Source organism: Theobroma cacao, chromosome 1 (assembly GCF_000208745.1).
Source record: "Theobroma cacao cultivar B97-61/B2 chromosome 1, Criollo_cocoa_genome_V2, whole genome shotgun sequence".
Lineage (NCBI taxonomy): Eukaryota > Viridiplantae > Streptophyta > Magnoliopsida > Malvales > Malvaceae > Theobroma > Theobroma cacao.
In genome coordinates, this window is record NC_030850.1 from 28,475,216 (window position 1) to 28,486,264 (window position 11,049).

Consider the following 11,049-nt stretch of genomic DNA (forward strand, 5'->3'; position numbering starts at 1 on the left):
ATCTGTTTGTTAGCCTTAAAAGGATTTATGTTTTGATTTGACAAAATTGCATGATGACTTACAAATTGATCACAAGCATTTGAAGTATTTGAAATATTTGTTTCTTTTTGATCTCAACTTTCTAAAGCTTTAGAAAATGTTTGAAAAGTCATTCATACTTAGAAACTATCAAAGAGTTTCAAACATTGAGTTTTCAACTAGAAGAAATAAAAAGCAAACATTTCATTACTTAATACTCGATTATGAGGAAGGCATACTTGACTATACATGTACAAATGATAAAGAAAATGATGCCAATACTTGACTACAAGGCCTCCATACTCAACTCATCAAAATGGAGACCTTGACAAATGATAAATTACCTTTCACCAAGCGTGGTTGTCAATACTTGACTACAGACTTTCCCAATGCTCAACTTGTCATGAAATTACTTTATAACCTACCCAAATCATGGAGACCTAAAGTAACAGTTATAAAGAAAGCTAGAAACCACAACAACTTTAAACTTGAAGAGCTTGTAGGATCGTTACTCACTTATGAAATTACCTTAAAATATGAAAGTGAGAGAAAAAGAGCTAAGAAGGAAGATGCTAAGAAAAAGAGAATAACCCTTAAGTTTATAGTTGAAGAAGAAGAAAGAAGCACAAAGAGTAAGAGTGGGGAGGATGAAGACAAGGCTATGCTAGCCAAAAGGTTTATCAAGTTCATGAAGAAAAACTATAGAAGTAGAAGACTTGTAAGGAAGGATATGCCCAAAGGACAACATACAAAAAACCATGTGATATGTTTAGATTACAAGAAACCGAGACAAACCAAATATGAATGCCCTAATAAGAACATTTCAAGAAACCTCAAGAAAAAAACAATAATGGCAACTTGGAGTGATAGTGATGACTCCCTAGATGAGGGAGATGATGAGGTTTTAAACCTTTGCCTTATGACACTCAATAATTACAAGGTATGTTCTACTTCTTATTACCTTGATTCATATACTGTTGATGAAAATGATAATTCATTTGATGAGTTTCAAGATACATATAATGACTTTATGTTTGAATTTGAAAAAAAGACTTTGAAATACAAAAGCATCATATCAAAACTTAAAGAAGAGAATGAAACCCTAGTCAAAACTAGCATTGAGTTAGAAAACATTGTGAAAGGCATGCAAGATAAAATGAATGAATTGAAAAAAAAAAAAAGATAAGAACTTGCATGATACATTCTCTAAATTTCAAAATAGCCAACAAAAATTAAATGACATGTTGGAATTGTAAAGAGCTTTCTTTACAAAGAAAGATTAGACTATGATTGGACTAAATATGAAACACACCTTGAAAGTTTCTTTGTTAAAGACAATAAAAAATATGAATGTTTTTCTATATGTATATGTTCTCTTAGACTTGGACATTCCATTTATTCTTGTCCATTGAGAATGCCTTCACAAAAGAGTAAAGTTGTTAGGAATGCATAGGCTTCAAAAGGAATCAAAATTCCACATGGTAAGGTGATTAGACTAGAGTGGGTTCCAAAAGAAACCAAGGTTATTAACTCAAAAAGACCCAAGAAGGTTTGGGTACCAAAATAAAAAATTTGAATTTCTTTTTGTATGAGAGAACACTTGCTTAAAGTCAAGGGCACAAGGAAAAAGAAAATGGTATCTTGATAGTGGATGCTCTAGACACATGACTGGTAGCAAAGAGTCATTCAAAGAATTAAGGCCAAGGAAAAGAGGTAATATGACATTTGGTGATGACTTAAAAGATCACATTAAATGTATTTGTACAATTGCTATAAACTTTTCTTCTCAAATTGAAAATGTCTTATTTGTGAATAACCCTAAGCATAACTTATTAAGTGCTAGTCAACTTTTTGATAAAGGTCTTCGAGTCATTTTTGAAGCATTGATTTGTCATATTGTAGATATTAAAACAAATGAAATTCTTTTTATTGGTCATAAGTAAGCTAATATATATGTTGTTTACTTAGATGAATGGTTTTCAAATAATATTTGTTTCATGGCTAAAAAGAATGAGAATAGTTGGTTGTGGCATAGGAAACTTTGACATGCTAGAATGAATAAAATCTCTAATTTGTCATTTTTAAATCTTGTAATAGGACTACCCAAGCTAGATTTTAAAAATAACAAACTTTGTAATGCTTGTGCCAAACCAAAACATAGAAAAAGTTCATTTGAATCTAAAAAGGATGTGATGTCACGACCCAAATCCCGACCATGACCGGCGCAAGGGCTCAATGGACATAGTCCATTAAGCCCAAGCAAGCCTAGCTATATTATCTTGCTCATTATTCCATCAAATTACTAAAGTCACATTTTATAATTTAGAATCAAGATAATGTTATTCATTGCCAACTCATAATGGCATTACCAATCTAATATACATGTGTTGTCTAAACATATATCTTAATAATTTACATTGGGTCTGTCTATACACAACAAAAAAAGAGTACTTAACTTCCAACAGAGAGACTTGAAGAAATGTACAACTACTGAATGCTGAGACACCTACCAAGGGTTGAATATACGAAGACACCTCGATCTAGTTACCAACTGCCTCTTGATCTGAAAACATGAAGTTGAAAATGGTGAGTATAAACCCAGTGAGTTAACAAGGAAGGGAACAAGCAATATAATAGAGAAAAGTTTGAAATCATAATACACTTATTTGAAAACGATGCACTTTAGCTTAAATCCTTATTAAAACCCTCAATTGAACCCTTGGTTGATAAATCATGGGATGATAGAGAATTCATATTCAACATGAAATTGGAGAAGTGGAAAATATGGCAAAAACCCGCCAAATAATAAGCGGAACAAAAAGTTTCATTCTCGTTGCAGCGAGAAACAAAGCAACAAGAAAGACTTATTTTCATCCCAAATAAACCATTTCACTGCAATGCAAATCAATATGGAACACTAAAAAAATAGCTAAAGGTTCAGTAAGCAGGACTCCACATACATTATAGTCACACATGTGAACATATGCAAACATATATGTATATATATATATATATCCACCGCCTCCCTAGCTCATGTGCATCTCCCTACATCGTGCACATAGTTGAAGTCATTGTGTGCATTCCCCTACATCGTGCACAGTCAGTGCCATCATGTACATCCCCCCACATCGTGCACACGGGCACTATGATCATCCATCTCCCTCACCACCGCCATCACTGGCATGTGCATTCCCCCCACATCGTGCACACACAAGGGTTATAATTATCACACAATAACAACTATCATGCACAACAAATATATATATATATCAACATAATGTAATAGTTCATGAATCCATAACAGCACATTTCACAATATAAGGACAAATTTTCAAGAGCTTGTTCCCAAGGCACCTGTTTAAGAAAAGTTGGATAAAATCAACCAATGTTTTATACAATACATTCACATTCTCAAAATCATTTTGAAATGCAAGCTCACTCACCTGTCTTTGTTGATTCTTAAAGTAGCTCCAAATTCCACTAATGCCCCGAAGGGTGATATGGGGTTTCGGTGGAACCTATCAAACATTAGCATCACAATCAACTCAATCACATAACCATAATTCTAAAAGCTATCTCCTAAATCATGTTCCACTAGTTATTCCTAACTAGCTTCCAACTACCATCAAGTGGCTATTTATTTGCGCTATTATAAGCACACCAAAATGAATAAATTACCTCAACTACAAAACACTCGTAAATCTAACTATTAATCATTCTCAACAACTAAAATATCAACTCAATTTAAAATCTCATTGCAATTGAATATCTCCTCAAGAATTTTCAAACTATTATAGAAAGTCTTTCTTTCTCTCTCTAAAACCCTAGTTAGTGAAAGAAAGTATTGATCTAAGACATTTCAAGAGTTTTAAGGTGAAAGAGTGAAAGAGCGTAAGAGGTTCTATAAAAAAATGCACAAAAGCATGAAAATGAAGGCTAACTTCAGAGAGGTATGGAAGCTTAAAGAGTACTCCCATGGAAGGTGAAGAAATGTGGGGTGAGAAGAAGAAGAAGAAGATGAAGTGTTGGAAATCTGAGGAAGTTGCTGGAGAATGAAGATATTTATAGTTAAAACTTATCCAATTGTTCATGAAATTACAATAATGCCTTTAGCTATGCCATTTATCTTCCTCTTGTTCTTGTGCAATCTTTTACTCTTTTAACACTAGGAAAAGGTCCAAAATCCTCTGAAAGAGGTCCCTTAAGTAGCTTCCAAAAGTCCTAGCTTCAAAAACCCCAAAATCTTGTTATTTATGGAATTTACGGTGAGGGCCACGACTCTCAATTTTCAGCGCCGCGGCGCTCAAACATTCTGCCAATTTTTGTTTTTCTAGCGCAATCCTTTCACTTCAACAAAGATTTTGACCACCTTCTTGTCAAAATTGAGCAAAGTGGTAAACATCAAAGTTGTAGCCCTACCTCTTAGCTTTTTAATGGTATATAAATCATGTTATTTGAACTTTTGTAGTGGTAGATACCTAAAAAATCGAAACATATGCAAATAGGGCTACTGTTCATTATGCACCTTTCTTCACCAATTAAAATTATTNAAACATATGCAAATTAGGTTATTGTTCATTATGCACCTTTCTTCACCAATTTAAATTATTTTGATCCTACTCCTATAACGACATAAGATAATTATAAGTAACACAAAACTAGCATCATTAGCTCAATTAAACCTTTAAACATAAGTTCCACCTTGAGTTGCGCTCTATGAAGGTCGAGGTTTCACATGTGACTACTATTAGAGCACTACAACTTCTTCATATAAATTTATTGGACCAACTAAAACAACAAGCTTAGGTGAAAAAAGTTATGGCTTAGTAATTATAGATGGCTACACAAAGTTTTCTTAGGTTTATTTCTTTGCTCACAAAGGTGAAGCTTTAAAGGTCTTCACATCATTTTGCAAGAGAGTTAAAAATAAGAAAAAGTATACAATTTCAAATGTTAAAAGTAACCATGGCAAAGAATTTGAAAACTTAGACTTCGAACAATTATGTGATGAAAATGGTTATGTTCATATTCTTCAGCCCTTAAAACTCCATAACAAATGTAGTTGAGAGGAAAAATAGAACTCTAAAGGAAATGGCTAGAACCATGTTGTATGAATATAATTTGCCTAGGTATTTTTCGGCCAAAGCCATTAACACCTTATGCTACATTGTGAATAGGGTAATGGTTAGACTAATATTAAAGAACACACCTTATAAACTTTATAAAGGCAAGAAACCTAATATTACATATTTTCATCCATTTTGTTGTAAATGCTATGTGTTAAATAATAGGAAAGATAATCTAGATGCCAAAAGTGATAAAAGTATCTTTCTACGAAACTCTTTAACCTTTAAAGCATATATAGTATTCAACAAAAAAAATTAATGGTTGAAGAGTCAATTCATGTTCTATTTGATGATTATAATCCTTCTCTTATAAAGTAAGACTTTAGTGACAGTGTAGGCATCTTTCAAGAGCAAATTGAAGAGCTTGATCTCAATAATGAAGGATCCAAAGAACAAAATGAGACATCGCATGAAGAAGCGCAACAAATTGAACAAATCATTGAAGAAAAAGAGCCTAGCCACCCATGGGTAAAGAAATATGTTGATGAAGGTAATATTATTAGTGATTTTACTCAAGGGGTAAGAACTAAAGCTAAAGCTAAACATGTATTTGAGTATGTTGTCTTCATTTCTCAATTTGAGCCTAAAACTATTGATGATGCATTAAATGATGATAATTGGATTTTGGCAATGTAAGAAGATTTAAATCAATTTGAGAGAAGTGAGGTATGGGATTTAGTGCTTTAAGGAGATTCGAATCATGTTAAGTTGGATCATACGCAACGAAATATTAAAATTTTAATCCCTTAAGCCATGGATCACTTTCATTGAAACTAATCTAGAAAAATTACAAGAGAAAGATTTCAATATACTTGAAAGTTTGATGTTTTCTTTCTTTGGTGGAGTCCTCCTTGGGTTTTCATTTTTGACTTTTGTACACCAATTAAGACTTATCAAACCATAGTAGCACAATTGTCCTACCTTTAATGGTCATCCACATAGTGATTGGCTGAAATCTCTTCACTAAGAGTGTGTGAATCCCTAAGCCAAAGTTTGTGCTAGCAAACTTTCAACTTTGAGTTGTCTTATGTTTTTCTTCTTTTGGATGTGATCTTATCTCAACACATGAAAAAATAAAAACAAAACTCTTCTATACGTTCAAGAGGCGGACAAAGGATTCTTTTATAGAGTGAATTGACCTACTTCATATCCAACAAGGATTCAAAAATGTCTTGGGCTAATTGGGCCTTTGTTTAATACTTCATCAAATCATATTTGATTTAGCCCAATACTTAATTGAATTGAGCCTCTATAAAATCAATTAGATCACATCCAATTGACCTCAAATTAATTTCGACAATTCACCTTATGTGTATGACCTATTGAGTGCTCAACATGTTGGTAATCAATATAAATTAAGTCAATTAAGAATTTATATTTATATTTATAGATCATAAGTCGTATCTAACAATGCATTATGACCATCCAAATGTTATGAAAGTTAATATGGTTTGACTAATCTTTCAATGCACAATATCTCAGAGTAATTCGATCCTTTCATTACATATCCTAGATAGATAGAGAGCTTAGCTCGATGTCTACTTTCTAATTCATCCATATTAGTCCTACAACTTCCATATTGACTTATCAAGATTACCTTGGATAAGGACTTTTAATCAATATAAGCCAAGAACAAATGAGATATGCTCTCTTCAAATCACTTATGGTGATGAATCCTCTCTAAACTACTTATTCATCTTCGCATGCTTCATGCCACACCCAAAAATACTTTGTTTAGGCATTTAGTCACCTCCAGACCCATAGAAATGAAATCAAAGCATAACAATTCATATACAGGATAACCTGGTATCACAAGTCTCAAGATTACTTACACTGCTGACACATGAGAGTATTTTCATAGACATTTGAGTGAAATACCAAATGGAACTCTCATAGCAGGTCATGTTCAGTGAACTTGTTCATTAACAAGTACCCACATACTATCCTCAAGTATCTCACATACTTCAACCAATGAGATCAATTGCTTACTTCCAAAGTAAAAAGGTTTAGTATGTATCAGTCTTTGAGCATTGTCAATGTTCTTATTCTTGACAATACAATGACCAAGAACATATTTAGGAACAAGGACTTGATGCATAAGAATCTCAGGATTATAACCTTTATAATTTCTTTGCAAGGCCATTATGTTCCAAAGACTTTATCCACATAAGTCTTTCATAACTCTTTATAGATAAACTCATGGATAAAGAAATACTTCATATATTATATAAAATATCCATAATGTATTTAACATGAAATATGACTAATTAATTTAGTGTTTTACAAGCATAAAATCGATTGGCTTGCAAGGCTTACACTAACAGTGCCTAGACCACAAAATTATCCCATTGTAAATACCAAATTGATATTTAGAAATAAGATGGATGAATATGGCAATATAACTAAGAATAAAGCTACGTTGGTAGCTAAGGGGTATAGTTAAGAGGAAAGTATAAACTATGATGAAACTTATCCTCCCATAGCTAGGTTAGAAGCCATTAAGACCTTATTAGCTTTTGCATGTTATATGGATTTCAAATTATTTCAAATGGATGTCAAAAGTGCTTTCTTAAGTGGAACTATTAATGAAGAGGTCTATATTAAACAACCACCCGATTTTGATAGTCCAAATTCTTCTAATCATGTGTTTAAACTTAAAAAGGCTTTGTATGATTTAAAACAAGCTTCTAGAGCTTGGTATGAAACCTTATCTAAATTCTTGATTGCTAAGGGCTCTGATAGAGGTAAAGTAGACAGAACACTTTTTATTAGGAGTAGAGGTAAAGATACAAGTATATGTTGATGATATATTTTTTTGTGCTACTAATGAATCTTTATGTCAAGAGTTCGCCAAAGTGATGCAAGGAGAATTTGAGATGAGTATGATGTGTGAGCTAAACTACTTTTCAAGGTTACAAATAAAGCAAAAGAAAGATGAAACTTCCATCAATCAAGCTAAATACACAAACAAAAATGCTTAAGAAATTTGAGATGGAGGGAAATAGATCATATTCAACTTTAATGAGCACGTCTACAAAGCTTGATAGGATGAAAAAGGTAAGCCTATTGACTTTAAACTTTGTAGATCTATGATAGGCTCTTTACTTTATCTTACAACAAGTAGGCCGAATATTAACTTTAGTGTAAGACTTTGTGCTAGATTTCGATCATCCTTTAAGGAATCCCATGTAAGTGCAGTCAACAGAATATTTAGATATCTTAAAGATATACCTAACTTAGGAATTTGGTATCCAAAGAACTCCTCATTTGACTTACATTCATATTTGAATGTCGACTTTAGAGGATGTAAAGTAGATAGATAAAGCACATCTAATACTTGTCAATTCTTAGGTAAGATGTTAATATCACGATTCTTTAAAAAGTAAAATAGTATAGCACAATCCACAGCGGAAGCTGAATATGCAGTTGTCGGTAGTTGTTATGCTCAAATCCTTTGGATGAAACAACAATTAGAGGATTATGGAGTTTCAATTAAAAAGATTCCCATTAAATGTGATAACACTAGTGCTATAAATCTCACCAAAAATCCTATTTATCATTTTAGGACTAAGCACATCGAAATTAGACATCACTTTGTTAGGGATCATGTCTAAGAAAAAAAGATGTAGTGATTGAATATATTAGTACACAAGATCAAATAGCTAATATTTTTACCAAACCATTAAATAAGAAAGCTTTTTATAAGATTAAGGGAGAACTAGGAATTATGAACATGCCTGGATTGATTTACATGTATATTTTATTGATTTATTTGATTATTCGATTAATTCTTTTATTTGTTGATATTGACTTGATATGTTCTTTGATTGATTGAATGTGTGTGTGTGTGTGTGTATGTTACTATATTAAATCATGTTGTATTATCCATTGTTCATATCTTACATGCATACATTATTCACACAAAAGTCATCCAATACTAAACCTCCCAATCATTCCTCATGATTTTAAAAATACACTTGCACAAGTTCAACAATATGCTTTTGAATCTTAAAAAATAAGCCTTGAGTTTTGTTAAATTTTTTTGAAAATTGATTCTTGGACATTTTCACATGTTCTCAAAATAAAAAATTCAAGATTTTTCAGCTTTGGAAGTGCAATGAACGACTTTTATTGGTTAAAGTTCAACTATGACTTGATTATGTGAGCATATTGAAGTTCTCTGGACTTAAAGGTCGAGTATCACTCATTCATAGTCGAGTATACATCAAAATTAAATGTTTTGTAGGCTTAAGGATCGAGTATTGTTCATCAATAGTCAAGTATTGAAGAAGTTTCAACATTTTCAAAGCTTCTTCAAAAAGTCGAGTCATGCTTTAATGTCTTAAACAAGCCATAGTCAAGTACTTCATTTAAAAAGGCAACTACCCTTGGGTTTAAAAGTTTCAAAGCATTTAATAATATCTCCATAGTTGAGTATAATTCATATATAGTCGACTTTAAGAGGCATGATTTAATTTCTTTGAACCGAACATTCAATTCAAAATTCATCGAATCTTTTTCAAGTTCATTCTCTCTGATTTTTCAAAGTTCATTGTGCCAATTAAAATCCCTCAATTTTTCTTCACTATAAATTGGATTACTTCAAATTCAAAATCACTTCAAAACCTAGAAAATCCTCTGAACAGTGCAATAGTCGATTTTCTAAGTCTCATATTCGACTCTAGTTTTTCATAGTCGATTTCCTACTCCTTAAAGTTGATCTTCATTCTAGAAAATTCATACTAATCAACATCCACACTTAGATAATTTTAGAGCAATTGGATGGTATGATTATTGTCGTTTGAAGATACCCGTGTATGAAAGGCTTGTTAGAGTTTTCTATTGCAATGCTAGTGTGAACTATAGAGGTGATCAAATAAGCTTAGGACATATGACGGAGCATTTAGTACATATGTGATGGGTTGAATGTTTGAGATCACCACTCAATTAAGTAAGAATTTTTTAGGACTCCATTGTGCACCTAATTCTATGACTTACAAAAGTGATGATTTGATGGTGCAAGCATTAGAAAGGGAGTTATTTGCTCACAATGTTGAAGCTCATGATTCATGCATGAGATTATCTATGATGGATACGATTCTTCATCTCTTCATTAGTTGGACCATTTGACTATTGTTGATTTCTCATGCAAGTTCACGTATCGTTAATAAGAAATATACTAGAAAGTAGAATTCGTTCTCACGGAGAATTGAATTAATTCTTAATTGCTAACTACTAAAATTATAACACCCTAATCTTATCCAAATAACCTAATTACTAAGAAAAATTAAAACTAATAACTAAAACTAATATAAAATCTATTAGCAAAATTATTTTATTAAATTTGAGTGACTACTAGACCTAAAATTATGATATCCCTTAATACTTTATCTAAATATTCTCTCTCTCTCTCTCTCTTAACTCAGTTTAATAGATTAAGTTGCTAACTTAGAGTCCTAGATTATTTACAAGTCTCTGTCGAGTTTCTCATAAAAATATCTTTCTCAATTAATTTACTTTATGTTTATGCAAATTAAATTAAAAAAAGATTCATTAAATTCAGGCTCTAATCCTAGCTACTTATGGCTTATAGGTGTATGTTTACCCTATATGCGAATCAAACCACCTAATCAACTAAGTGTATTCAATCATACGCTATTCTATTCAATGTCTACCTAAATCTCCTTCGTCAAGGTTTAATTTAGATTTCTAATTCAATCTAATTGGTGATCAGGTAATTAGAAGTATTAGGAACACAATAAAATAAATAACTTAAAATCATTAAACATAAGCAAAAGAAAGATAAATAAATCAGATTACGTATTGAGTTCAATCATAATCTTAGATAAATAAGTTAGTTCCTCATCAAGCCACACATCATCATCAAATTAGATTTAAACAATAA